General features: G+C 48.3%; 1 long non-coding RNA gene across 1 annotated transcript; it reads left to right on the top strand.

The window, feature by feature from the left end:
* Positions 1–6,840: 6,840 nt before the first annotated feature.
* On the top strand, positions 6,841–13,478 carry LOC133073601 (uncharacterized). The gene is made up of 3 exons (XR_009697011.1): positions 6,841–7,341; positions 8,849–9,344; positions 11,005–13,478. It is a non-coding gene; the product is annotated as an uncharacterized LOC133073601 (long non-coding RNA).
* The last annotated feature ends 14,223 nt before the right edge of the window (positions 13,479–27,701 follow it).

Here is a 27,701-nt window from a genome sequence, read left to right on the forward strand (position 1 = left end):
TCCCTGCTCCCCCGTCATCCCAGGCAAGTCACCAAGGGGACCGTCTCCAGACGCCCAGATCCAGAGGAGAGAAACTCTGTTTGGGGGCAACGTGTGCTGCAGGCTTACTCCCCCCTAGAAGCACTTGTAGTGAAGGAGGAAATAGACAGAACAGGCTCCGTCTTGAAAGCAGGACTCTATCTTGGGCTGGACTGTGGACTTTGAGCTCTATGCCCAGTATGTATGGAAACGACATACCAATTGGAAAACCAGGCCCCCGAAAGGAAGAGCCCCAGGGCTCCTACCTAGACTCTCCATCCCCCAAAAGAATACCCTAATTGTCTGTGTAACCGAATAGAATCATAAATTCTATTATGCTTATTGGGGTATGACCACAGGCCTAGTGATAATTGTCCGCTGTTAACTACCCGGGCTTAAGGCATATGAATCACGGGTTAACTTTGATTGTATCTTTCTTTTCCTTTGTTCAGACTAGTTTCAGGGAATTTGGGGAGGTGGGTTTGGGCACGTACACTTAGGGTATATAAAGTTTTCATAAAAACTGGTTCCGGTCCTTGGCTAAGAGGAGACTCTGCCTTGGGCCCGCCGGTAGAATAAACTGCACTCCACTATCTGCATTGTCCTGCTGAGTGAGTTTGTTTCCCGGAACACGTGGCTGCAACAGTGGAGTGTAGAAACCGTCTAGTTTTCTGTGTCTCTTCCCACTGTGTTATTGTGGACCGTTCAGTGCCTTCCCCGCGAGGTTTCCATTTCCACTCGCCCTCCCTGTTGTCTGAAATGGCCCGGGGCTCCTCAAGCTGTAGCCTGAGGTCATCTCTGAGAGGACAAGACCCTCTCTGCACACTTACAGTGGAGACACGACCTCACACAGCATGGGGGTACTGGCCAGGGTGAGCCCCACCAGGGGGCCCTGAGGCCTGGCGTTTGGAGGGGTCACCAGAGGTGAGCTTGGCTGCCAGGGGTCAGCTCCCCCGAGGGAGGGCTGGGGGGCCTGTGGAGATGAGCACTGCGCTAGCTAAGCTGGCCTGGTACATCCTAAGTTCACTGTCAACCCAGAGGCGCATCCCACACCCGCATGATCACCCCCACCAGGGGCGCCTCTGTCTGGAAACGCCACCTGAGAGGTCCCCAGGTCTTATTCTGAGGTCTGCAGATCAGTTTTGAAAGGTCGGGTATGTTGAGACATGCCCTGGAAAAGTGCCACAAGGCAAATTCCGGAGGCTGGCTAAACTTCCGGGAACCGACCCCCTGCAGCCTGGTCCAATCATGTACCAACACAGAGCCCTCGGACACTAACCGCCGCTGTAGCCCGCGCTTTCTTCCTTATATGAAAAGACCTGGCTTAAATGCCGGCCCTGGCTATAAAACCCCTCCCCACCCCTCATACCTCGCAGACTCCCTTTGTCTCCTCACTCACCCGCCCCCGGGAGTTCTGCCCGAGAGCGACCACTCAATAAAGGCCTTCACCAACGGTCCTTAGAGGCGGCTTTTTCCCTCCTGCGGCGTTTTTTAACAAGTTTGTGGGTTGCATTCTCTATCTGCCAAGTGAGAGTTATCGATGAGAGGGACGCCAGTGTCAGGAGCCTCTGATCTCATGGTCTGGGCCCCAGGGCAAGTGCGGGGCTTGGGACGCAGGTGGCTGGTGGGCTGTGGCTGGACCAAGGCAGAGAGAGGAATGCATTACTTGTTCTGGAAACTTCTTGGATCTGTGACAACCCTTAACGACCCCCAGAGAAGAAACCATTGTCCTCCTCAGAATCATGTTCTGTGATCTTTGAATGAGCAATGCTTCCAATGGGTAGATTGCAGCTCAATGGATAGAATATTTACCGTACAATGTCCCCAGGAGTGGGATAAGTTTGTTCCGAGTCATTCCCGGCGGACGCATCCCTGTGCCTGCAGGAATATGTCCAAGGTGACCTTGGACCTCCAGCAGCAGCTCTCATTGTTGACTTGCTTCCCACTCAGGCTGCTTGAACAGCGCTGTGTCCTTCCGTAGACTGGATTCCCTGGTCCTAAGCGAGTCTTTCTCTAGCGTCTAGTGTATGCATGCCCTGTCGTGTCAAACTCTTGTGACCCCATGAACTGTAGCCCGCCAGGCTCCTCTGTCCATGGAATTCTCCAGGCAAGAATACTGGAGTGAGTAGCCATTTCCTTCTCCAGGGGAATCTTCCCGACCCAAGGAGCAAACCTGCGTTTCCTGCTTTGGCAGAGAGATTCTTTCCCACTTGCACCCCCTGGGAAGCCCCAAGATTCTTTTCATTATTTGTTTATTTGCCTGTGTCACATCTTAGTTGCAGCATGCAGGATCTTTAATTGTGCCATGTGAACCCTTAGTTGGGACAAGTGGGTTCTAGTTCCCTGACCCAGGATTGAACCCCGGCCCTCTGCATTGGGAGCTTGGAGTCTTAGCCACTGGACCGCCAAGGAAGTTCCACCATGACTGTCTTTATAAATTGTATCCAGAAGGGGAGAGACCATTTCAAACTATGTAGCCTGAAAAGAGGGCACTATCAGCTGCGTTTTCCAAGCCCTTTATTGCGTGTCTTTTCTTTCTCATTGCATGGTAAGGTTCTTAACTGCAGAAACTGTTTACAAATTCTATCTTTCCTATTGGGGTTTTACCAGTGCCCTGTGAGGTTAGCTACATATTTGAGATGAGTGATACATGGCATCAACAGTAATACAAATTATCTTCGAGGCAGTGGGCTGAAGCTGGCTTCTGCCTTCTCCTGAGACCCAAGGACAAAACCCTCATCTCCTGCTTGGCAGGCGGGTTCCTTAGCACTGAGCGGCGGGGAAGCCCTCTTCTGAGAAACAACCAATAAATATCCAAGAATTTAGGGGATCTGGTTATTAAACTTCTGATGCCTTGACATCGGCCATGGTGGGAATATTTACACCATGGAAAGTGGCAAAGGCTGCAAATCAGGATTTTGAGTTTCCTCTCAAAGAAATGGTTTATGGGTTTCCCTGGTGGCGCAGTGGGTAAGAATCCGCCTGCCAGTGCAGGGGACGTGGGTTCGATCCCTGAAGCTCCCACGTGCTGAAGGGCAATTAAGCCCGTGCACCCCAACTACTGAGCCCGGGCTCTGGAGCCTGAGAGCCAAAACTCCCGAAGCTCTGGTGCGTGGAGCCCACGCTCCACAACAAGAGAAGCCACCAGCAGTGAGAAGCCAGTGCACCACAGTGAAATGTGCCCCTGCTCACCAAAGCTAGAGAAAGGCTACACACAGCAAAACAGACGCGGAGCAGTCAAAGGTAAATACATAAAGACGGTTTGCCAGCACATGACTTCTTAAAGATGAGAAAAACCTCCTGTCATTTATTCCTGGAGACAAATGAGGAAGACTCATGGGACCCCCAACCCTACGTCATTTGCTCAGCGGATAAAATTCAACTATGCTTTATTTCATAGCAGGCAATGGCAACCCCAGTACTCTTGCCTGGAAAATCTCATGGACGGAGGAGCCTGGTAGGCTGCAGTCTATGGGGTCGCTAAGAGTCGGACACGACCGAACGACTTCACTTTCACTTTTCACTTTCATGCATTGGAGAAGGAAATGGCAACCCACTCCAGTGTTCTTGCCTGGAGAATCCCAGGGATGGGGGAGCTTTGTGGGCTGCCATCTATGAGGTCGTACAGAGTTGGACACGACTGAAGCAACTTAGCAGCAGCAGCATGCTTTATTTGCTTTCTGGAATATGCTTCTTTTCTCAATATCTGGGTTAAAGATGGGCAACTGAAAATACTCATAATATTCCCAGGCACATGTGCTGTGGAAATGTAAACAACCTCTCCCCAACCCTTTCTCATGCACGTTTTGGTTCAGCCAGGAACTTTTGCTGAGAGAACATAAGTCTTTACAGATGCTCAGAATGTTAAACCGCAGGTTTTACTGTCATCATTTTAGACACTTGTTTACTTTAAAGAAACAGTAGGGAGGGAATGTGAGATTCAGCTAATATCACAAAGTCTGGTTTTCTGAAAACAACATGCCATTTGAGAAGATGATAAAGAGTGTTGATCTCAATGGCTTGGCTGAATTTCCTAGTAAAGTTTTAACTTTGCCAATCCCAAGACCAGACGAAGTTGTTTCTTAAGGCATAACTCATTTTCAGAGTGTTTCTTGGGTTCTGAAATTTCAGCGTGCCAACACTAAACCATCTCTTCAGAGAGAACCACTGGCTCTTGAGAATCGCTAAGGCCTCACGCAGCTGAGTCTGACAGATACGCGAGACACTGAAAGACTTAATTCTTTTTCTTTTTCAAAATATATTTAACTTCAGTAAACCTTAAGCCAAGTCTCTTGCAGATGGCAGACAGCTTAATTGCTGTGGTAAACTTGTCTGACGTTTTTGGGAAAACTTTGGGTGCTATAATTATCCATCGAACCCAAAGAAAAAAGATTTCAACCCACACAAAATATAAGCATATGGACTAGCCTCTCGACTTGGAGGCTGAAGTTTTATCCAAGGCTGTTCCTATTTCCCCTTCCCTTTTCAGGCTTTCTTGAATGGCTGGCAAGTGCAAAATGTATTATAGGAATAGTGTTAGAGACCTGGAAGCTTCCATCGTGGTCCAGTGGCTCAGAATCCAGCTTCAACGCAAGGTACTCGAGTTCAATCCCTGGTTGGGGAACTTAGAGCCCACCTGCCCCAAGGCAGCTAAGCCTTTATTCTGAAACTAGGGAGAAGCCTGTGTGCCACAACTAAGACCTGATTCAGTCAATAAATAAATAAATGTTTTAATGGATTTCCTTTAAAAAAAATTGAGAGGCCCGAGATAAAGAAGGCTGAGTACCAAAGAATTGATGCCTTCGAACTGTGGTGCTGTAGAAGACTCTTGAGAATCTCCTGGACTACAGGGAATCAAACCAGTCAATCCTGAAGGAAGTCAACTCTGAATATTCAGTGAAAGGACTGATGCTCAATCTGAAGCGCCAATCCTTTGGCCACTTGATGCAAAGAGCCGACTCGTTGGAAAAGACCCTGATGCTGGGAAAGATTGAAGGCAGGAGGAGAAGGAGGCAGCAGAGGAGGAGATGGTGGGATGGCATCTTAAACTCAATGGACATGAGTTTGAGCAAACTCCGGGAGATAATGAAGGACAGGGAAGCCTGGTGTGCTGCAGTCCACGGGGTCACAAAGAGTCAAACAAGACTGAGCTACTGAACAGCAACATGATAAGATAGCTTTGCTGTTTCTGCCCCCACTATGTTTGTCTTCCTTGAATAGCTGAGAAGGATAATATCAGGACAATATCAGTGGACAGTATTCATGTACTAGCTTCATTTATTTACTTATTTTTAAATTTCACAGGCACTCTGTGCCCCTGGGCTTCTCTGGTGGCTCAGCTGATAAAGAATCCGGCTGCAATGCGGGAGGCCTGGGTTTGACCCCTGGGTTAGGAAGATCCCTTGCAGAAAGGAATGGCTACCCACTCCAGTATTCTTGCCTGGAGAATTCCACGGACAGAGGAGCCTGGCCCACTGCTGTCCATGGGGTCGCAAAGAGTGGGACACGACTGAGCGACTCACTTTCACTTTCCCTGCCTCTAGGCACGTCGTTGGTCCCTGGTAACACGAGCTGTAAACTGCAGGAGACACGACTTTTTCCTTGAGTGCCATCCGCTTGCCAGGTACCGCCCAGGCTCTATTTTCGGCCTCTGTATCAATCATGGATATTTTCTAAAGTAATGACTTCTGAGTCCACATAGAATTTATAACTGGGGGATTGTAAGAGAAATATTCAGCTTGAACACTGCAGTTCCTCACCACACCCAAGATTCCTGCCGTCTTCGTGGCAAAGATAGAAGCAGAACCCACTGGAGAGTGACTTGTTTTACATCAACAACCAAAGACTGTGGAGTTTGATTCCTTTTTAAAATAAGTTTATAAGCACTTGGGAACAGCCCTAGCATGAGTAGTCAGTCCATGTTTGCACTCGGACTTGTTTTAACCATCTCCCCTTATGCGTGTCACCGTGTGTGTTGATGAGAGTCTGGGCTTGCTCAGCCTCTCTTGGCCTCTAGGGGCCAAGGATCTGAGGGAAGCATGACGTCTCCCACGCCGCAGTGCACTTCATCTTCCTCTTTTCCTCACCTCTCATTCTGGGTGGCTCTGTCAAAACTGCTGTTTAACCAGATGGCCTTTGTTCCATTAAATACTTTCAGGTGTTTTTCTCTCACAGGCTCAGTCTCAGCTTAGACAATTTCTTCCCACAACATACATTGGGGGTTGCTGGTGATCTGCGTGCCTTCCTTTTCCTTTCTCCAGGAATATTGAAGATGTTAACTCCCTTTGCAGGGAGGGAAAAAAGGGAAAAAAAAAAACAAACTTTCCCTGTATGAGCAGGAAAGGCTGTATTGTCATCAGGAAGTTTTGGGCTGTGAGCCCTGGAGAATCCTAGTGAAAAATGGCTTAAATATGAAAACAACTGTGTTGTAAAGCCCGGAGGCAGCACTTCTGGAGTTGAGTGGCTCAGGGGTGTCATCAAAGACCAGCATTCCTTCCCTCTTTGGACTGACGCTTCTTAGCTTTGTCCTCCTCTGGTCAAAAGATGGCGCTGCTGCTCCAGCCATCACGTCAACACTCAGCCTGTTTTAGAGGCAGACAAGTGTGTCTCTTCATATGATCTTACCGAGGAGGAAAAGTTTTCTGAATACCTCGGCTGCTCCCCAGGTTCCTTCCTGCTCACCCGCAGGATCAGCCAATCCTTGACCCCTCACTCGGGGACTTGGTCCCCTGGATGCTGTTCAGGGACCGGTGCGGGGGTGGGGTGTGGGGGGGTACATTTCTCAGTGTCATCTAGGTTCTGATTTGAGCTGAGGGTTGGCGTTCTCCACAGGGGCTTGAAGACATCCTTCCTCTGTGCCTTGGGTATTCTAAGCCTTCCAGATATCTTTCTGGATTTTTCTAAAGGCTCTGAGTCCCAACCATCAAGGTCAGATTTTCAGTCCCCAAGAGGTCAGATTTCTCACTTCCTCCTGCTCTTTTTCCTCCTGTCCCCGACCTCTTGATTACATGAGGCAGGAGCTGAGTTTCTGAGACTATCTTTTTTTTTTTTTTTTTTAACTTATTTATTTTCAGCCGCACCTTGGCGGCTTTCAAGATCTTAGTTCCTTCGCCAGGGGTTGAACCTGGGCTTACTGCAGTGAAAGCCCTGAGTCTCAACCTCTGGACCACCAGGGAGTTCCCTGAACGACACTTTCAACTTCATAATCTCTTCACTGTGGCGTGGTCACAACAAGAGAAGCGTCTTGATAATCTGAACTTAGAAAATCCTCCTCCTCAGTGAGAGCGGGCTTCCCAAGGGACAGGCTTGCTGAAACGCAGACAGGTAAGCCATTTGACACTCAATTTGTGTGTAGCACATAGATTCCTTGGCAGGTAGGGAGCCCTCAGCAGGAAGCACTTGCTGGTGTTATGATTTTTAATGAGTGACGATCACTGAGCTTCATTCAGGTCACCATCTGCCCTATCCCCAGGTCCAGACGAGAAGCGCCCACCTTGGTTTCCCCATGGGGCCAGGAGTCTGTGGGGCTGAGCCCATGATACCCCCCTGCCCCAGATCCTGCTCCACATGCTGGGGACCCTGGAATTCCCACCCCTGGGATCCCAAGTCTGCTTCTCCCCAAGGTCTGTCTACCACCCCCGCCAAGGGTGAACAGGTGGCAGGGTGTTGTCCCCTTTAGGCCCAGGGAGGAGGCTGTGGAATGGCTGTTTGTAAGACAAATGAGGGGCAACCACAGTGCCCGTGAGATTTCTTAGGAGCAGATGGAGCTGGTTGGGGGATGAGAGGAGGGGAGAATGAGGGGGTCGCCCTGGGGGGTGGGCAGGGTCCAGCTCCTCCCTGCCCCACCATGGGATTCCAGAACTTCCAGGACAGGGAGCCCTGCAGATTCAAGTGCAGCCTTCCAGGTTTGTTATAAGGTCTGTCTGGGCTTTCCAGGTGGCACTCGTGGTAAAGAGCCCGCAGGAGACCTAAAGAGATGCGGGTTTGATCCCTGGCTTGGGAAGATCCCCTGGAGGAGGGCATGGCAACCCACTCCAGTTTTCTTGCCTGGAGAATCCCATGGACAGAGGAGCCTGGCGGGCCACAGTCCTTAGGGTCACAAAGAGTCGGACATGACTGAAGCGACTTAGCACCGCACGTAAGGTCTGCCTATCAAGTTGTGTTGTTGTTCAGTCCCGAGTTGTGTCCGACTCTTCATGACCCCATGGACTGCAGCTGGCTAGGCTTCCTTTCCTGCACCGTCTCCCAGAAGATGGACACCTTCCCTGTCCGTCACCACCCCTTTCGGGGGGTCACAGCCTTGTCGTGGCGAAGGGGCTTGCGTAACTCAATGAAACGATGAGCCATGCCGTGCAGGGCCACCCCGGATGGACGGGTCACGGTGGAGAGTTCTGACAAAACGTGGTCCACTGGAGGAGGGAATGGCAACCTGCCCCAGTATACCCGCTGTGAGAACTCCATGAACTGTATAAACGGGCAAAAAGGTGGAAGCTAGGACTCAAGTGAACCCTTTTTCCACTTGATTTATCGCTTTAAAATATTTAGTTGTTGTGGTTTGTAGGCCTCCATTTATATTCTTACCCTGGGCCCCCCATCCCCACCCCCCCACCCCCATTCCCACTGGGAATGGCGTTCCTGAGTTGCCCCTATAGTGTCTTAACTGTCGACGAGGAGATTGTAATTTATGTTATCTCGTTCAATCGCTCCCGTTAACTTTCAAAGCAAGCGCAGACTGGGGTATTACCGTGATCCCATTTGACAGCATCTAGCACTCTGAAGCTAACACAGCACGTAATTCCATGGGTGTCGTTTAAATTTTCTTTCCTGGAAGAAAAATGATCCAGGTGCTGCACACACGGGGCTGATGTCCGCCTGGTGCTGGAAACCCTTGCCCACGGCAGACCCGAGTGCTGAGGAACACAGCCCCTTTGTCACCCTAATGGATCCACCCTGCTGCTGCTGCTGCTAAGTCACTTCAGTCGTGTCCGACTCTGTGCAACCCCGTAGACGGCAGCCCACCAGGCTCCCCCACCCCTGGGATTCTCCAGGCAAGAACACTGGAGTGCGTTGCCATTTCCTTTTCCAATGCATGAAATTGAAAAGTGAAAGTGAAGTCACTTAGTCGTGTCCAACTCTTAGCCACTCCACGGACTGCAGCCCACCAGGCTCCTCTGTCCACGAGATTTTCCAGGCAAGAGTACTGGAGTGGGGCGCTACTGCCTTCTACGATGGATCCACTCTAGCCTCTGCCGTTCTCCACTGCCACCTGGCTGCCCCAGGAAATGCCACCTCCTAACAAATACTGGACGCTTGGCAAGCAAATCGAGGTAAGGATGTTTGTGTTCAGGGCTGGGCCAGGTTCAGCCACAGATGGAAAGCTGTAGGACGCGGCTCCTGCTCCCAGAGTAGTGAGTAGAGATAAGGAAGAAATGCAGAATGAGAGAGCACGTGCTTTTAAAAAGTTTACTTCTCAACAATTTTATTAAAACAATTGAGTAGGTACCCTGGGTGTTCATTGGAAGGACTGATGTTAAAGCTGAAACTCCAATACTTTGGCCACCTGATTCAAAGAGCTGACTCACTGGAAAAGACCCTGATGCTGGGAAAGATTGAGGGCAGGAGAAGAAGGAGACAACAGAGGATGAGATGGTAGGATGGCATCACCAACTCAATGGACATGAGTTTGGGTGGACTGTGGTTCATGGGGTTGCAAAGAGTTGGACATGACTAAGCACTGCACTGAACTGAACTGAATATATTCACGTGACTCAAAGTTAATAAGCCACAGATGACTCTTCCCTTGACATGAATCCTCCAGTCACCCAGATGTCATCTCCATAGGCAATCAAACTTACTCATTCCTTCCAATGATATTTTATGTATGTATATTTTATACTTATTTTATATATATATATATATATATATACACATATATGTAAGTATTATTGGGGCTTCTCTGGTAGCTCAGTTGGTAAAGAATCTGCCTGCAATACAGAAGGCCCCAGTTTGATTTCTGGGTTGGGAAGATCCCCTGGAGAAGGGATAGGCTACCCACTCCAGTATTCTTGGGCTTCCCTTGTGACTCGGATGGTAACGAATCTGCCTGCAATGTGGGAGACCTGAGTTTGATCCCCCTATTGGGAGCATCCTCTGGAAAAGGGCATGGCAACCCACTCTAGTATTCTTGCCTGGAGAATCGCTATGAACAGAGGAGCCTGGCAGGCTACAGTCCCAGGGGTTGCAGAGAGTCGGACATGACTGAGCAACTAAGCAAGCACAGCACAGGTATTATTACGGTTGTTTAGTCGCTCAGTCGTGTCTGACTCTTTCGCAAGCCCCTAGACTGTAGCCCATCAGGCTCCTCTGTCCATGGGATTTCCCAGGCAAAAATACTGGAGTGGGTTGCCATTTCCTTCTCCAGGGGATCTTCCTGACCCAGGGATGAAACCTGTGTCTCCTGCATTGGCAGGCAGATTCTTTACCACTAAGCCATCAGGGAAGCCCTCACATAAATATATGTATGTATATTTCATGTATGTATAAATCAATACATACATGTGTACATTACTTATGTACATATATAATACACACACATTTCTTCTCCCTTTTTCATATTATGTAATTGAAAATAGACTATTTTTAAAAACTGAAGTCTCATCATTATAGTTCCAGTTAGCATAATAAAGGCTCTGAGAAGTCCTGCAGTGAAACAACCTGTGTAAGCAACATTTTCCTGCTGTTCAGTTAGTGCACCATTTCCCGCACTTGGTCATTAGGATCCTCCTCCTCCTCCTCCTCCGTCACCACACAATATGTATCAACTCCTTGTAGAACTGGTATTCTGAAGAACCCAGATTGTGAAATGTTGGCCCAGAGGTCCTGAAGCTTTTCACAGCACAGTTTGGAAGCGGTGGGAAGAGTCCAAGGAGGATTTTCAGAAAAGTTGGAATTTAAGTCTGAACAACTCTTTTCTTTTCTTTTAAATAGGTAAGAAGTGGATTTATTTAGAAAGATACACATCCCACAGACACAATGAGGTCTGTCTCGAAAGGTGAGAGGCTCTGGGAGAAGCACACTCTAGAGACGGGGTGGGCCACCTCCCACAGCTTTCTCGAGCTCACCTTCAGACGGAGAGATTCTCCGGGGGAAAGTGCATGTCCACAGTACACAGCAGACTCTTCTTCACCCCCTACCCACCACCTTCCCACCCGCCCCAGCCTGGGCCTCCCCACCTCGGTCAATAGCAACTGTATTTATCCAGCTGCTTGAACCGAAAACCGGATTTGTTCAAGACCCCTCTCTTTTCTGTACATTCCGTGTACAATTCATCAGCAAGACTTTTCAATTCTGCCTTCAAAACACATGAAGAATCCAGCCGCTTCTCACCAACTTCGCCCTCACGCACCTGACCCGTAATAGTTAACGCCCCATCCCTCAAATACTCCTAGACCAGTGATCCCCAGAGTGGGGAGGAGAGGAAGCCATTAAATCTTTTATCTATATTTTCTCATTTCCTATCCTTCTATTTAAAAATATACACAGTGTTCATTTTCTAATGTACATAATGTATGACTAAAGCAGAGCATGCTTAAAATTTATAAACTGTGTGTGTGTATGGAGGGAGGAGTGGAGAATCTAGGTTATTTTTGCATGCAATCTATCACACACATGAAGTAAAATGCAACCCTTCTCCTGAGAACAGCTAGAAATGAAGACAACAGGACAAATATTTGAAGGCCTTGGAGAGTTAACAGAGCAGTGAAAAATTTTAGGACCAAGATCTGGGAGAGGAATAAAATACAGAAAAGTGAGCCAGCATTTGTGACCCCTTTTCCCCAGGTGTCCTTTTTTTTTTTCCCCAGAAGAAGAAAGAAGTCAAGAGAATAAGAAGCTGACAGAGCTGTTGATAGACAGTGTGGATAGAAGGACGTGGGTATTTGGGGCTCATGAGGAGCTGAAAGCTTTGGACACCAGAGCATTTGGTCTGGAAAAACCACACAGAACTCCTGTCTAGGAGTAAGGGGTGAAAGATTCACTTCAGTAACTGAAGTCCAGCTTTGAATTGTTTCAATTCCAGTTTGGGTCAAGGAGCTTATACACACAGCTGCCTCCTGTAAGTAGATGCAATTTCTCTCTTGACCAAGAAAACATCCTCCAAGATCTCTATGTTTTCGACACACAATGTCTGGCATCAAATCAAAACAACCTGTGTACAAGGAGACAAAACAATGGTACTAAAAAAAAAAAAACAGCGAGAAAGAGAATTGAGAAGTAAAGGAAACATACCTACCAGAAATCCAAATTAGTGGGCTTGAAAAAAACTATGCTTGATATCTTCAAGGAAATGAATACGAAATGAGCATTTTGGTGGAGAAATAGAAACTATAAGGGAGAATCGAAAGAAAGTCTTGCAAATGGAAAATCTAAGTTTTCTTTCTTTTTTAAGATTTTTGGCTGCATCAGGAGGCATATGTAATCTCAGTTCCCTAAGCAGTGACCAAACCCTTCAGTAGAAGCACAGAGCCTGACCACTAGACCACCAGGGAAGTTTCAAGACCCTAAGTTTCCATTCACAGGTTTGACACAGCGGAGGAGAAAATTAATGAACTGGAACAAGAAAAAACAGGTAGAAGGAAGCGCAAAGGGAAGAAAGCAGAAAAGAGTCAGAGACAGAAGGATGCAGAGAAAGGTCAAACATGCATGGATCTGAAGTCCCAGCAGGAGAGAGGGGAGAAAATGAGGCAGAATAACATTTGAAGAGATAACGGCAGGAAGAAGTTCCAAAATAGCTATCAGATCACATGTTCCATAAGGACTCTGAGCCCTAAGCAAGATAAAGATGAAGACAACCACATCTCAGTGCATCAGAGTGAAAGTGTTGGCCACCAAAGACAAAGGGAAACCTCAGAAGAATCAAATCCACATTTCCTACAACAGCCAACACACGTTATATGACCCGGTCCATCTGTTCAGTTTCATCTCTTAACACCGGCACCTTGCTTACACCACAAAACTGAGGATTTCAAACTGTGGTGTTGGAGAAAACACTCGAGAGTCCCTTGGACTGCAAGGAGATCCAACCAGTCCATCCTAAAGGAAATCAGTCCTGAATACTCATTGGAAGGACTGATGCTGAAGCTGAAGCCCCAGTACTTTGCCCACCTGATGTGAAAAGCTGACTCACTGGAAACGACCCTGATGCTGGGAAAGATTGAGAGCAAGAGGAGAGGGGAGTGACAGAGGATGAAATGGTTGGATGGCATCACTGCCACGATGGACATGGGTTTGAGCAAGCTCCGGGAGATGGTGAAGGACAGGGAAGCCTGGCGGGGTGCAGTCTGTGGGGTCGCAAAGAGTTGGACACAACTTAGTGACTGAACAACAGCAAGCCTTTTTTTTGGTGTGTTTCACATTTGATTATCATGACACCAATTTGTTACAATAAAAATAGGTAAATTAAATCAAGGTCAGTTACTTCTTTGTGTGTGGCTGATTATACATGTTGCAACTCACTGGTTCCTTTATTTTTTTTAATTGAAGGAAAATTGCTTTATAGTGTGGCAGGGACGCAAAGGAGACGCAGATGTGGAGAATAGACTTCTGGACACAGTGGGGGAAGGAGAAGTGGGATAAATGGAGACAGTAGCATTGACATGCATACACTATTACGTGTAAAATAGATGGCTGGTGGGAAGCTGCTATATAATACAGGGAGCCCAGCCTGACAGTCTGTGAAGATCTGTGAGGGGTGGGAGGGGAGGGTGGCTCAACAGGGAGGGGAGATATGTATAATTATGGCTGATTTGTGTTGTTGTAGAGCAGAAACCAACACTCTAGCCTTTTGTCCTCCAGTTTCATTGAGTTATAGTTGACATGCAGCATTGTATTCATCCAAGGCATACAGCATAATAATCTGATGTATGTATATATTGCTTAATAATCACCACCATAAGTTTAGTTAACATTCACCACCTCGTGTGGTTACACATTTCTTCCTCTTGTGATGATAACTTTTAAGATTTCTTCTCTTAGAAACTTTCAAATATATAAAGCAGTATTGGTTAACTACAGTCACCTTGCTGTATGTTACATCCCACAACTTATTCATCTTACAACTGGAAATGTGTGCCCTTTGACCCTCTTCGCCCATTTCACCCACCCTGTACCTCTGGCCACCACAGACCTGTTTGCTATATCCATGAGATTTTTTTTTTAAGATTCTGCATATAAATGAATTCATACAGTATTTGTCTCTCTGGTTTATTTCATTTAGCATAATGTCCTCAAGGCCCACCCATCCATGATGTTACAAAGGGCAAGATTTCCTTCTTTTTTATGTCTGAATAATATTCTAGTGTGTGTGTGTGTGTGTGTGTGTGTGTGTGGGTATGTATGTATGTATCTCACATATTCTTTTTAAAAAAAAAACTTACTTTGTTTTGGGGGTATAGTCGATTAACAAACAATATTGTCATAGTTTCAGGTGAATAGCGAAGGGACTCAGTCATACACATTCATGTACCCATTCTCTCCCAAACTCCCCCCACACCCAGGCTGCCACATAACATTGAGCAGAATTCCATGTATTCGTTTATCCACCAAGGGATGCTCAGGTTGTATCCATCTCTTGGCTAGTATAAATGATGCTGCACTGAACACAGGATGATAATATCTTTTTGAGGCAGTGATTTGGTTTCCCTCTAGATAAATACCCAGAAGTGGGATAGCCGGATCATATGATCACTGTATTTTTAATTTTTCAAGAAACTGCCATGTTGTTTTCCACTGTAGTTGGACCAATTCATAGTCCCACCAACAGCCACAAGGGTTCCCTCTTCCCCACATGCTCACTAGTATCCATCTTCCCTTGTCTCATTAATGACTGCCATCCTAGCAGATGTGAGGTCACTCCAGCCTTCTGGACTGGCTGGTCCCTGACTTGGGAACAAGCTTATTCCCAAGTCAGAACTTCTGTTCCCTCTGCATAGAAAGTTCTTGGATATTTGTTTTGGCTTCTTCCCCCTCATCACTCAGATCTTGGCTCAAACATCACCTCCTAAAAATCCCTTGGCTCCTGGCCCATAGTTCTCTGTCTACTCCCGTGGTGTTATTTTTCTTCACTATCCGAGGCATTATTATGTGTATATTTATGTATTATTTTGTCCCTGTCATGAGAATGATAGCCCATAGAAGCGGGACCTTGCCTTGTTCTCTCCTGTATTGAATATACTTAGCACTTGGTACAGTTCCTGGCCCAGAATCAGCCCCAATAAATATTGCTAGATGCAAGAGAAAAGAATGAATGAGTGAAGACTTGGTGGATGCTGGATGCAAGAATGAATGAAAAAATGAATGAGTGAAGACCTGGCGGATGCTGTAGGCATGTGGAAGAATTCTAAGTCTTCTGGGAAAGCAGCATTTTGTTCTGATGAATTCATCAGAGGATGCTTCCTGCAGGGTTGGATGACCTCTTCATCAGGTGTGTGTTAAGTCACTTCAGTCATGTCCGAATCTTTGTGACCCTACAGACTGTAGTTTGCCAGGCTCCTCTATCCATGGGATTATCCAGACGAGAATACTGGAGAGGGTTGTTATGCCCTTCTCCAGAACTTCCCTGACCTAGGGATAGAACTGGTGTCTCTTACCTCCCCTGAATTGGCAGGCAAATTCTTTAACACTGGTGCCACCTGGGAAGCCCCTCTTCATCAGGTGCGTCTGTCTTAAGTTTACCAAGGAAAATAGCTCTTTCTGGGCAGTAGAAGGCTATTGCTCTCCCCTCTGTGAAATGAAATAATGCAACACAAATTCCCTGAGGCTTCTGGGGACATAAGGCTTTTTCAGAAAGCCATCATTTGCTCTGGCTGGGATTACTATTTTGTGATTTGGAGTGTCACTTAGAAACTTTGCGACAGCCAATTCATCTTTTGTAAAAGACCTGGTTAATGCAATTGAGACTTTTTTTGCCCCCTGAGATAATTGAGATGAAGCCTGAAAGAGATTTAAAGGATTTAAGAGAGATTTTTACAAAAATTTTTAAAGCAGCCTTTTTCTTTATTGAACAGCTAAAGGCAAAACCATCTGTTGCTATAGTGAGTGTCTTTGGAGGGGGTAAAGGCGCCAACATCGAGTAAAAACGACCTTAAATGCCCACCAAGATCCTGCGTCGTGGTTGCTTGTCTCACTCACTGTCTTCTGGGAATGCCTTTAGACGACGGAGGAGTAAATGACTCCAAGTGTTTGCTGGTGTTGCTGAGTGAGTTCAGATCTTGCATCCCTCTCAGGGTTCACAGCACTAATATCTGATTTGTTTGATGTCAGTTTCCTGGAGACAGGGATGGGAGGCCTCGGGTGCGGGGGCCAGATTTCCTCTCGGGATGACTTTTGACCTGTCCTTTTCCTCGGGGTCCCTGACATACAATACCTCCCTGTGTCATGCTGGGTCAGCTCACACCAGGAATAATTAAGCAGGGCTTTGCTGCCGGAAAACCCAAGGCTAATTTGGGGACGTCATGGGCCATGATGGCCTCTAGTCAATAACTCTGGTGCTCGCCAGCCCCCGCCACCCCACGCACGGGGATTTGCCTGATTTCTGAGACCTACCCTAGGTCATGCAATTGTGCAGGCTAGAATCTGACTTTTGAGAATCTGCACACCGAACGGTGGATTACAAGTTAGAATCCACGCTCTGCTCTGTGCCGCGTCCCCGCGAGGCTCTCTCTTCATACGTACGATTGAGCTGAAACCCCAGTCTGCCATCCCTGTTTCTTTTGAACTCCCTTGCAGGTTTCAGATGGAGCCCGGTTTTGTACCAAGGATCGTGTTCACTCATCAAATAGATGTGTGGGAGATTCAGCGGCAGCTTAATGTCAGAGACAAATTCCCCAGCCCTGGCTTAGGTGTGTGGAGAAAGTCTCCAGATGGTTCTCTGTGAGGTTTTTCACCCCAGGTACGTGGGGAGTGGGGGTGGGGCGTCCCCTAAGCGGTCAGCCACGGCCGCTGCCATCACAGGCGGAGATTGCTGGGTGTCACTGACAGACCTGCTCCCAGGCGTAATGACCGGCGGGCCCTAGTGTAAGAGAGCTGGCACTTCTGCTACTGATGGAAACCAGATGCGAAGGGGATCCGTGTAATTACAGGAAAGCTGGTTAATGGTGGAGGGGGGAGGGGAGGCCCTGCGCAGAGCACGGGATGGGGGGAGCGTGGGCTCTGTCTGTCTCCTGTCTTTGAATGAAGCCTCTTTCATCAGCACTTTGAAATGCTGACACTGGCCTGCAGCCGCTTGTTCAAGGAATCACACCCGCGATTTTTGCATGTTTGACACTTTGTTACTCGGAGGGAGGGGACAGGCTGGCAGAATCAGAGGATGCTTTTGCTTTTGGAATGAGGGTTTCGGGACTTTGTGACGCAGGTCCTGTGTCAACCTGGACGCCATCGGGGACATGTCTTTCCAGACTGAAGGGTGTCCAGCCCGCAGGCAGGCAGGCCCAGGCCCCTTGGGCAAGAAAGGGAAACTGCACACTCATGTTTCTTGCTTCAACTGGAGCCTGGTAAGGCTTGTCTGAGCCCCCACAAAGTTTACTTCCACTTCTGGCCTGCCTGTTTCTCTCACTTCCCCAATATCTTGTTAAAACCGCAGGAAAAAGAACACATTGTTTCTTGCCTAAGGTCATCTTTGGAAGAAGCACATTTGACTTTTAGAGGCGTCAGACTTCCTGGCCTCGATGGAGAAACACACTTACTTGGTGAACTTTTGAGCTGAAAGATCCCGGCAGAGGAACACGTACACAGGGGCCTAAAGAGGCAGGAAGGCCACAGGGAGGGGAGCGGGGAGCGAGGCAGAAACCAGGGCGAGGCCAATCGCCCCAATGTTTACCAAGACGGAGGCCGGTTAGGGAGCCAGGTCCTGCCGCGTCTTACTGCTGCAGACACGGGACCAGCTGACCTGCGATGGCGGGTCTTCTTTTTTGGGGGGGGGGCATGGTCGTGTCAGGGGCCAAGTTTCGACCTGACTTTTAAGCACCTCCCTTTCACAGCCCAAGGCCTCCACGGGGAGCGTGGGAGCGGCCCCAGAGTGCCTAAGCATGCTCCAAAACTCGGCGGAATCCCACTGCCCGTCTTCTGACTCCACCTGTCAGGGCGCCTGGTGTGTTCTGGACACCCCTGGTCTCTACAGCCGGCTTCCACCATGTCCCGACGCCCTCATGAGCCTCCACACCCAGCACTGCCATCCACACACATCAGCACCATCCAAAGGGCAGTTCTGTGACACCCCTCCTTGGGACCCTAGCTCAGTTCCCTAGCCGCCAGAGTGAGCATGGTCCACCCTCCTCCAAAAGAGCACTTTCAAGCTAGCCTTGACCTGCTGTCCAGGTGCTGCCCAGTTGTTCAGGGACCAGCTCGGTTTTCATCTCAATTTAACCACTTGGTACTCGGTCTGAGCAAGTACAAACAACGGGTGTTTGTCAGCTGGAGGAACACACGGCTTATGTGGTGGGATCATTTATTCCAGATTTTCTAGGAACCAGAAGAGAGTTCACCATCAAGAAACAGCATGGGGAGGCTGTGTCCCCAAAGAAATACCCAGGAGGTCTGGCTGTCATATCAGAAATAGCAAGTGACCCCTAGCCTTTGGAAGAGATGATGATTTGTTTGACAATTATGAGTCTAAAGAAGCCTAAGAGTAAAAATTTCTGCCCATCCATCCGTTTATCCATCTATCCATCCATCCATCCATCCATTTACCCATTCATCTATTTATCTATCCATCCAACCATCCATCCCTTTACCCACCTATCCATCCAACCGTCCATCCATCCCTTTATTCATGTATTGATCTCCTTTCACTTTCCCCCATTCCTGATAAGAATATGAAAACAGGGTGCAGTCTCTCAGAGCTATCTGAGGTGCTGTCTCCCAGGCTGCAGTCCTCATTTTGCCCCCAATAAAACTTAAACTTGCAACTCTTAAAAAAAAAAAAAAGAATATGAAAACAAATCAGACAAGCCTCTAGGCTTGAGAAGCATTGAGATTTTTTTTTTCTCAGAGATTTTTATAGCTATGTGATTATTATTAGGAGACTATTCAAAAAAATGCTTGAAAGTAGGGGAATGGATACATGTCTACTAGATACATCCCTTGATGAAATGTTACATAGCCTTGAAAATGATGCCTGCCAAGGGCTGGCAATAATAGGGAATATGGTGTCATAGAAGGTTACATGAAAAAGTGTATACAGCATTTGAAATAGATTTATTCAATGAACGAGTCTGGAAGGACACGGATGCTGGTGAAAAGCAGCTTGAGTGTTGGGGGAGGGGGGATTTGTCCCCTTCATTACACCTCTGTGCATTTCCTGTCTTGCCTAATGAGCTCATTCGCATTGAGCAGAATGCTGTTCCAGAAATTTCTAGCACGTTCTCCTTCCTTCCTTTGGGCCACTTGAATCATTTCAGTAGAGTTTGCTCCATATAGCAGGAAAAGAGGTACTGTCTTTAAAATATATGTATCTATCTATTATTTGGATGCATCGGATCTTTGTTGCATCATGTGGGATCCTTCGTTGCGATGAACGGACTCTTTAGTTGAGGCTTGTGTGGCATGTAGGATCTTAGCTTCCCAACAAGGGATCGAACCTGTGTCTTCTGCATGGCAAGGTGGATTCTTACCCATTGGACCACCAAGGAAGTCCCCTTTCATTCGTTCTTTTTTTTTTTTTTAAAGAAAGAATTGGAAATTTTCATTTGAGCCAAATTTAAGGGTTATGACCCTGGAAGAACGTCTCAGAAAGCTCGGAAAACTGTTCTGATGTACTGTCTTCCTGTGATTAAAAGAAGAATGTGTTTGTTATATAAAATAAGTACATAAAATGAAACATAAATACACAGACATGTACATATAAGCACATACGTGTGTGTGCATGCGTGCTCAGTCACATCAGTCGCGTCTGACTCTTTGTGACCCTGTGGACTGTAGTCCGCCAGGCTCCTCTGTCCATGGGATTCTCCCATCAGGAATACTGGAGTGGGTTGCCATGCCCTCCTCCAGGATCGTCCTGACCCAGGGATCGAACCTGCAGCTCCTGCATTGCAGGCAGATTCTTTACTGCTGAGCCCCGGGGGAAGCCCCAAGAACACATATATATGTATATGTCTGTCTAGTCAGAGCTATGGTTTTTCCAGTGGTCATGTATGGATGTGAGAGTTGGACTATAAAGAAATCTGAGCACTGAAGAATTGCTGCTTTTGAACTGTGGTGTTGGAGAAGACTCTTGAGAGTCCCTTGGACTGCAAGGAGATCCAACCAGTCCATCCTAAAGGAGATCAGTCCTGGGTGTTCATTGGAAGGACTGATGTTGAAGCTGAAACTCCAGTACTTTGGCCCCTGATGAGAAGAGCTGACTCATTTGAAAAGACCCTGATGCTGGGAAAGATTGAGGGCAAGAGGAAAAGGGGACGACAGAGGATGAGATGGTTGAATGGAATCACCGACTCGATGGACTTGAGTTTGAGTAAGCTCCAGGAGTTGGTGATGGACTGGGAGGCCTGGTGCACTGCGGTCCATGGGGTCGCAAAGAGTTGGAGACAACTAAGGGACTGAACTGAACTGAACTGATGTGCATATTCTTTTAATTTTTCCCCCAATGCTTCTATTTCCAACCAAAGTAAACGTGGGTGGGCTTTGCTGCTGGGCCCCTCTGGGCCCCCTGCTGGGAGCCTGGCGAGGAGCCCAAAGACTTCAAGTCAGTCACTTGAAGGAGCATCCTCTCACCTGTGGCAGCAGTGAAGAACCTACTCTCGAGGTTCTTCCTCTGGGAGACATCATCACAAGGACCGTTGGCAAGCATTAATGTGAGCATGCCTGTTTCCATCACGCAAACCACACTTTTCTTGGCTGATGGTAGCTCATGGTGTTTGTCTGAGCTTCGAATCCTTTGCAATCTAATATCCGATGTCATAGTATCCCCACGGGCGCTTTTCACCGCGTGTCTCTGAACTCATTTTTCTGCTGCCGTTCCCTCGCTGGTGGTCCTGTGCATGAAATTAGCCTCTCCCACCCCAACCCCCCTCCCCGCTTCACTTCTGAAATTCATACTGTAATGCGATGGGAAGCGTTTTTGTTGGCAGCCTCTGTGCAGAGAGATTCTGAAGGATCAAGAAACACGTTCCCTCTGAGGGCGTTTGTATGTGGCTCCACTTCTTGGAAAAGGCAGCGGCTTTTCTGGCACCGGCTCAAAACCCAGGACCGTCCTCTCCCAGCTGGCCAATGAGAGCTCTGGGGGTGGCTCTGTCAGGACAGCAGGATGCCCCCCAACCGCCCCTGCAATCGCAAGCTTGCCCTGGGGATGCTCTGGGGTCTCTCGTGCTGACCAGGCCTGGGGAGGACCCGGCCCCTTGACGGGCTTTCCTGGGCAGGCGGGCTTTCCAAGTGGCTCAAGCGGTAAAGAACCTGCCTGCCAATACAGGAGACATAAGAGACCTGGGTTGCATCCCTGGGTGGGGAAGATCCCCTGGAGAAGGGCATGCCAGCCCACTCCAGTATTCTTGCCTGAAGAAGCCCGTGGACAGAGGAGCCTGGTAGGCTACAGTCCACGGGGTCACAAAGAGTCGAACATGACTCAGTGACTTCTCACAGCACATGCTTAATGTTAGTATGCAGTGCTGGGCACACCTCGATGTTACTGAGTCCTGACTCAGGCTGGGAAGAGTCACCTCCCTTCCTCAGAGGAAACGAAGGAATTACCCACGGTCACACAGGAAGGTAAGAGCTGGGCCTGCCGTGTCTGTCATCTCCCGAATCTTCACGCCCCACCTCGGTGCGTGTGCTTTCCGGAACCTCCCTCAGCCGCAGAGCACAAGGGGCTCTTGAGTCCTGAGCTCCTATTCTACCAGCTTTGCTGAACTTTCTTAGGTGGGCTTCCCAGGTGGTGCCGTGGTAAATAGGCCTGCCATTGCCGGAGATGCAAGAGATGGGGGTTTGATCCCTGGGTTGGGAAGATCCCCGGGAGGAGGGCATGGCGACCCACTCCAGTGTTCTTGCCTGGAGAATCCCATGGACAGAGGAGCCTGGCGGGCTACAGTCCCTGGGGTCGCAAAGAGCCAGACACGACTGAGCAAGCAGCACAAATACCCAGAGAATACATAGAAGAAAATCGCCTGTCGGAGCAGCTCCGTGGCTCACATGGCAGCTCCAAGTCTCTGAACGTGGGCAGCAGGCAGGGGTCGACACGAAACAGCCTCTTCCAGGGGGAGGGGGGCTTGGAAAAATGTTCAAAGGGGACTTATTTTTAAAAATGACATTATTGATATTTTAAGCTCATGTGGGGGATTCCCTGGAGGCTCAGATGGTAAAGAATCTGCCTGCAATGCAGGAGGAGACCCAGGTTTGATCCCTGGGTTGGGAAGATCCCCTGGAGAAGGGAATGGCAACCCACTCCATTGTTCTTGCCTGGAGAATCCTGTGGCCAGAGGAGCCTGGTATGTTACAGTCCACAGGGTCACAAAGAGTCTCACCTGAGTGAGCGACTAACACTCATTTTTTTAAGCTCATGAGGACTCGGTGAAGGAGGTTTAGAATGTGGCCTCATTCTTCAAAGAAAAGGTCATTGACGCCCCCAAGGACTCTGTCAGGCTCTGTGTAAAGTGATGCTGGAGTTTACGAATCTCATCTGCTGAACCTCCCTGTGACATTATGTTCTATCTGCGTCACCCTGGGCCTGTGTGCCCAGCCCTTCCAAGCTCTTTTGTTTCTCTGGCCTGGGCTAGGGAAGAAATCCGTGGTGCCATTCACATTGGATGACGTGGAGTTTGGGGGTGGAATGTTTTAGCTGCTCTACTTTTTTGATATTTCTTTATTTGGCTGTGTTGAGTCCTAGTTGTGGCAGGCGGGATCTTTCCTTGCAACCTGGGGCCGTCTCTCCAGCTGTGCTGCTCAGGCTTAGTTGCCCCAGGGCATGTGGGATCTTAGTTCCCTGACCAGGGATCAAACCCAAGTCCCCTGGGTTGGCAGGTGGATTTTTAACCACTGGACCACCAGGGAAGGCCCACTGTTCATTTTGCAATCGTGCTGAGATGTTATAAACGAATAGATCAGGATCCTTTCTCTTCAAGCGCACAACTCATTTGTTGCAGCAAAGCTTTCAGCACATCCAAGGTCTCAAAGGGGCAGAGAAACCTCGGAGGCTGATGGTTGAGCTGAGCTCTCCCAGAGTCTGCTGTTCAGTACAACTTTGCCGTAGCGAATTCGGTGGGGCGGGGGGTGGGACTTGGCGGGCAGACAGGCCCTGGGACCCCCATCCTGCCACCGAAGCCATGCATCACCAGGTGCTTATATCCCGGCAGAGACCCACTCACATTCCGAGGGCCCTTTGGGAAAATGGAAAACAAAAGGAAACAGTGACAAACCGCAAGTTTCCAAACCTCACAGCAGATGCGTTTTGTCAGACAATGCAGCCACCCTCTTATTCTCCACTTTTCATTTAATCAGACTAGAACTGACGTACTTTGAATACCAGGAAAAGCGGAACTCATGTTCCCTGGTATCCCCAAAGAGGAAGTGAAAGAAACAAGCAAAACAATTCCATTCAAGAATAAAAAAAAAAAAACAAAAAACCCCAAACTGCTTATAGAAATACGACTTGTGCCTTCAGCTAACCAGGCGTCTAAAATAAGAATGGTGCTCAGCACAGATTCTGGGAAGGCTTTTTAAGAATGGAAGGAGGAAATGAGTCGTCATCCTGGGCTCCTTGGGCGCAGGGCTTGCCTTGGTGGTTGTGTCTGAAGACGACCTTCTGCCAAACCAAGAGCCAGGGTCCACGGTTGGAAACCTGCCCACGGGCCACTGGTGTTAAAAAGAAGCCAAGGAAAGTCTACTTAAGCGCCCTGTGCCTTGTTTGTGCCTTTGAATGATGTGTGACTTTTCTTATTCAATTTAATTCAGCACTCTCAACCTGCCATTTCGTCTTCCTTTTTTTCTTTCTTGCATGCATGATCTTAGCTCCCGGCTAGGGCTTGAACACGAACCCTCTGCACTGGAAGTGCAGAGTCTTGACCACTAGACAGTCCAGGAAGCCCCTGCAACCTGCCACTTCTGTTGTTCTCAGCTCCTTCCAGAATGGGTCGCCCTTCCCCTTCACCTGGACAGGCCCTGCCTCACCTGGGGAGACAGGTGTTTCCTAAGAGTGTATTGGCTGGTTTCTGCCCACGGGCTCCGATGGATGGGAAATAAGAAGGGAGCAAGGAGAGGTGTCTCTTAGGTACTTTCTTCCTCCATTGACAACTCCTGGGTCTTTGCTTGGGGTTACTACTCAGGCGGGCATTTCATCCATTGTCACAGCGGCAGGTCAGCTGGGGAGAAGCTGTACCTGTTGGCCGTCCCATCTCACTGGGGGCTGGAGTTGGCTGTATGGGCACAGATTGCGGAAAACTGTGAAAAACGCTATCCACCTGGGGCCACTGCTGGGTCATCGCCAGGGTCTCACGGTTGCAGGCAGGGCTTAGTGGAGGCCCGTGGGTGTGGGAGAGTCTGGCCAGGCTGGTGGAGGAGACTCAGACATGAAGGATGGATGCTAGGGAGGCAGAAGTGGGGCCATGGAGTCCATGGGGGCCCCTCGCCCTCCTTCCAGTTGAGCTCTTCTCTTTTTTTTTAAAAAATTAATGTTTATTGGAGTAGAGCTGCTTTACAAGGTTATGTTACTTCTCTGCTGTAAAGCAAAGCTGATCAACTCTACAAATACATACATCCCCCCTTTTTTGGATTTCCTCCCCATTTAGGTCTCCGCAGAGCGCTGAGTGGAGCTCCCTAGCTACACGGTCGGTTCTCATTAGTTGTCTGCTTCACACACAGCAGTGTGTACATGTCAAATCCAATCTCCCAATCCATCCCGCTCTCCCCCTTGGTATCCACACATTTGTTCCCTATGTCTGTGCCTCTGTTTCTGCTCGGCAAATAAGTTCACCTGTACCATTTTTTCTAGATTCCACATATCAACCTTGATAGATGACATTTGTTTTTCTCTCTCTCATCTGCTTCACTCTGTTGGACGGTCTCCAGGTCTGTCCACGTGTCTGTAAATGGCACTATTTCATTTTTTATGGCTGAGTAATATTCCATTGTATATATGTACCACATCTTCTTTACCCATCCGTCTGTTGATGGACATTTAGGCTGCTTCCTCGTCCTGGCTGTCATAAACAGTGCTTCAGGGAACACTGGGGTGCATGGATCTTTTTGAATTATAGTTTTTTGCAGGTATATGCCCTTTTTAACCACAGATCCAGTTCAGTTATCCCCATAGGAACCCCAGGGAACTTCCTATTGCCATACAGTTGCTACAGAGATGTAGAAATCGGGTTCACCCTTCACCCCTTCAAAATGTATGGCGGGCATGTTAGACTTGAGTTAAAGGGACACATCTGGTTTTCTACCAGAGATGTAAGAATGGTTTTGACCAGACTGTGTTTCAGAATCACTGGCTTCTGCTGTAACCGTTTGTGATTTCTTTTACATATTTGAGAACATCCAACGGCTCCCTGCTCCCCACCCCACGGCTGCCGTTGTGGGAGCCTTGGATACAGAGGGCTTCTCCTCCCTTTGGCCTCAGCACCCAATGCTCCGCACTTCTCCCAGGAACACATGCTGCTTCAGCTGAAACTTCATCTGATGCCTCACAGGGAATCGGCATCAAGTTGGGGGGTGTGGTGCCTTCCAGGCCAGGACGGCAGGGCCCCTCCAGTGGGAAGGGTCAGAGGCTCAGGAAGCGTGGGGGCCAGGCACCCAGGGAGCAGATCAAAGTCTAATCTTGGACCATGGTTTTTCTTTGGTTTCCTCTCAAAGGCTGCACTTGGAACTCAGACCCCTCCGACTGGCTGGTCTTTTGACTAGTGTTGGGTTTCTAAACACCCTCCTCCACGGAGAGGTCCCTGGAGAACCAAGGTGGTCAGTGAGACGAATGGAAGCTTTTTTCCCCCCTTTAACTTTGTTTAAAAAGAACTATTTTGTTGTGAAAGTATCAATGTTTGCTCACTGTAGAAAATAGATCACATAAAAGGAAAAACATCCACACTGCTTTCTGCCACCCTGATAGGCTGTCAAGGATGTAGGGTCAATCTTTCCATCCTGGAAGGCAGCCTGGTATCCACACTGCTTGTCACGCACTTTCCCTCTTGCTTAGTGGTGTATTGTGAATATCTTCCCACGGTGAAATGTTTTGCTATGTTACAATTCCTTCCATACGACTTACTTCGTCAGTGTATGGAATTAAATTGTTATCCTCAGTGTATTTGTTCAACTTCCTGGGGTTAGCACACTGATTATTTTTTTTACTGTTATAAGTGATGCCCATCTTGTGTCCATGAATCAGAATTTGTTTAGCTCAAGAGAAGCTTTGCTTTTGGGGGGTCACAGTCTACAAAGGAGGCTTTTCTTTCTTTCTGGCAATGCTATGAGACATAGGAATTAAAATAAAGATTGAACCCTTCAGGTAACCAGCTGGAGTTAGCTGGTTGCCCATTCATGAACAATTTCAGCCCAAACCCCAGGAACTCTCTCTGGTGGCCCAGGAACCAGCCAGGGGAGCTGCCCTCTGCTGGCCCTACCTCTCCCGAAGTCATCCCACCCGTCCCCCAATTCTATGCAGGGTGGAAGTGGAGACGGGGGTATAGCAGGGTGGGAGGTGGTCAGCGTTCAGGGGCTGGGTCTGTGAGGGACCAAATTAAGGAAGAGCGTGTTGTCCAAGTCATGAACTGACTACCTTAAAAGGTGGGACACAGTGAGTGGTGGGCTGAGTACAGAAAGTTCTAGAACCCAGAGGACCGAGGCCTGGCTTTGTCTCCAATCGGCACCGGACTCTGAGCTTAATATTACCATTTGTGGCCTTTAGCTGAGCACCCACTTTTTATTTATTTTTCTTGTGTCTGGCCTCTTTTAAGGCTCAAAATAGATACTTTTGGTAAGGGTGCTTAAGAACAGCTTATTTCAGTAAAGGAGCCCAAATCTAGTCTCTGTTGTAAGTGAATGTACCTTTTGTAAAAAAAAATCATTTTGAACAATAAAGTAATTTGTTTATTGGCTACACCAGTGGCGTGTGGGATCTTAGTTCCCTGACCAGGGATCAAACCCATGTCCCCTGCATGGGAAGCATCAGTTTTAACCAATGGACTGCCAGGGAAGTCCCAGTAAATTAATTTTAGATTAATGTATAATGTGGCTTTTCTTAATAAACACAGAGCATCATCCTCCCAGTTGCCACAGGTAGAAGCCCCTTCTGGAGGTGTCCTTGACCCCCAACACCTGCTGAGGATCTGAGTCACCTCCATTATGACCTCAGGGTACCCCCTCTTTCACTCACCCTTAGCACGGGACCAAAGCCAGGAGTCAGGGGTCCCAGGAGACCAGCCTGAGCAAATCTGCTCATTCCCGCAGCTCAGGAGCCAGCCAGAGCCTGGGGGACTTCAGGCCTCCCGAAAGTCCTCCTGGGCCCTGGTCTCCTCTACCCTGAAAGGACCAGTGCCAGGCTGTGGGGTCTGGGCATGAGCGTGAGCTTGGGGCCTGTTAGGGGTGCCTGTGTCTCCCAAATGTTGGAATCCTAATCCCCAGTATCTCAAAGGAGATTTGATGTGGATACAGTTTTCACAAAGGTGATCAAGTTACAGTGAGGTCATCAAGGTGGCCCCAATGCAGTAGGAGGG

This window comes from Dama dama, chromosome 19 (genome assembly GCF_033118175.1).
Source record: "Dama dama isolate Ldn47 chromosome 19, ASM3311817v1, whole genome shotgun sequence".
Classification (NCBI taxonomy): Eukaryota; Metazoa; Chordata; class Mammalia; order Artiodactyla; family Cervidae; genus Dama; species Dama dama.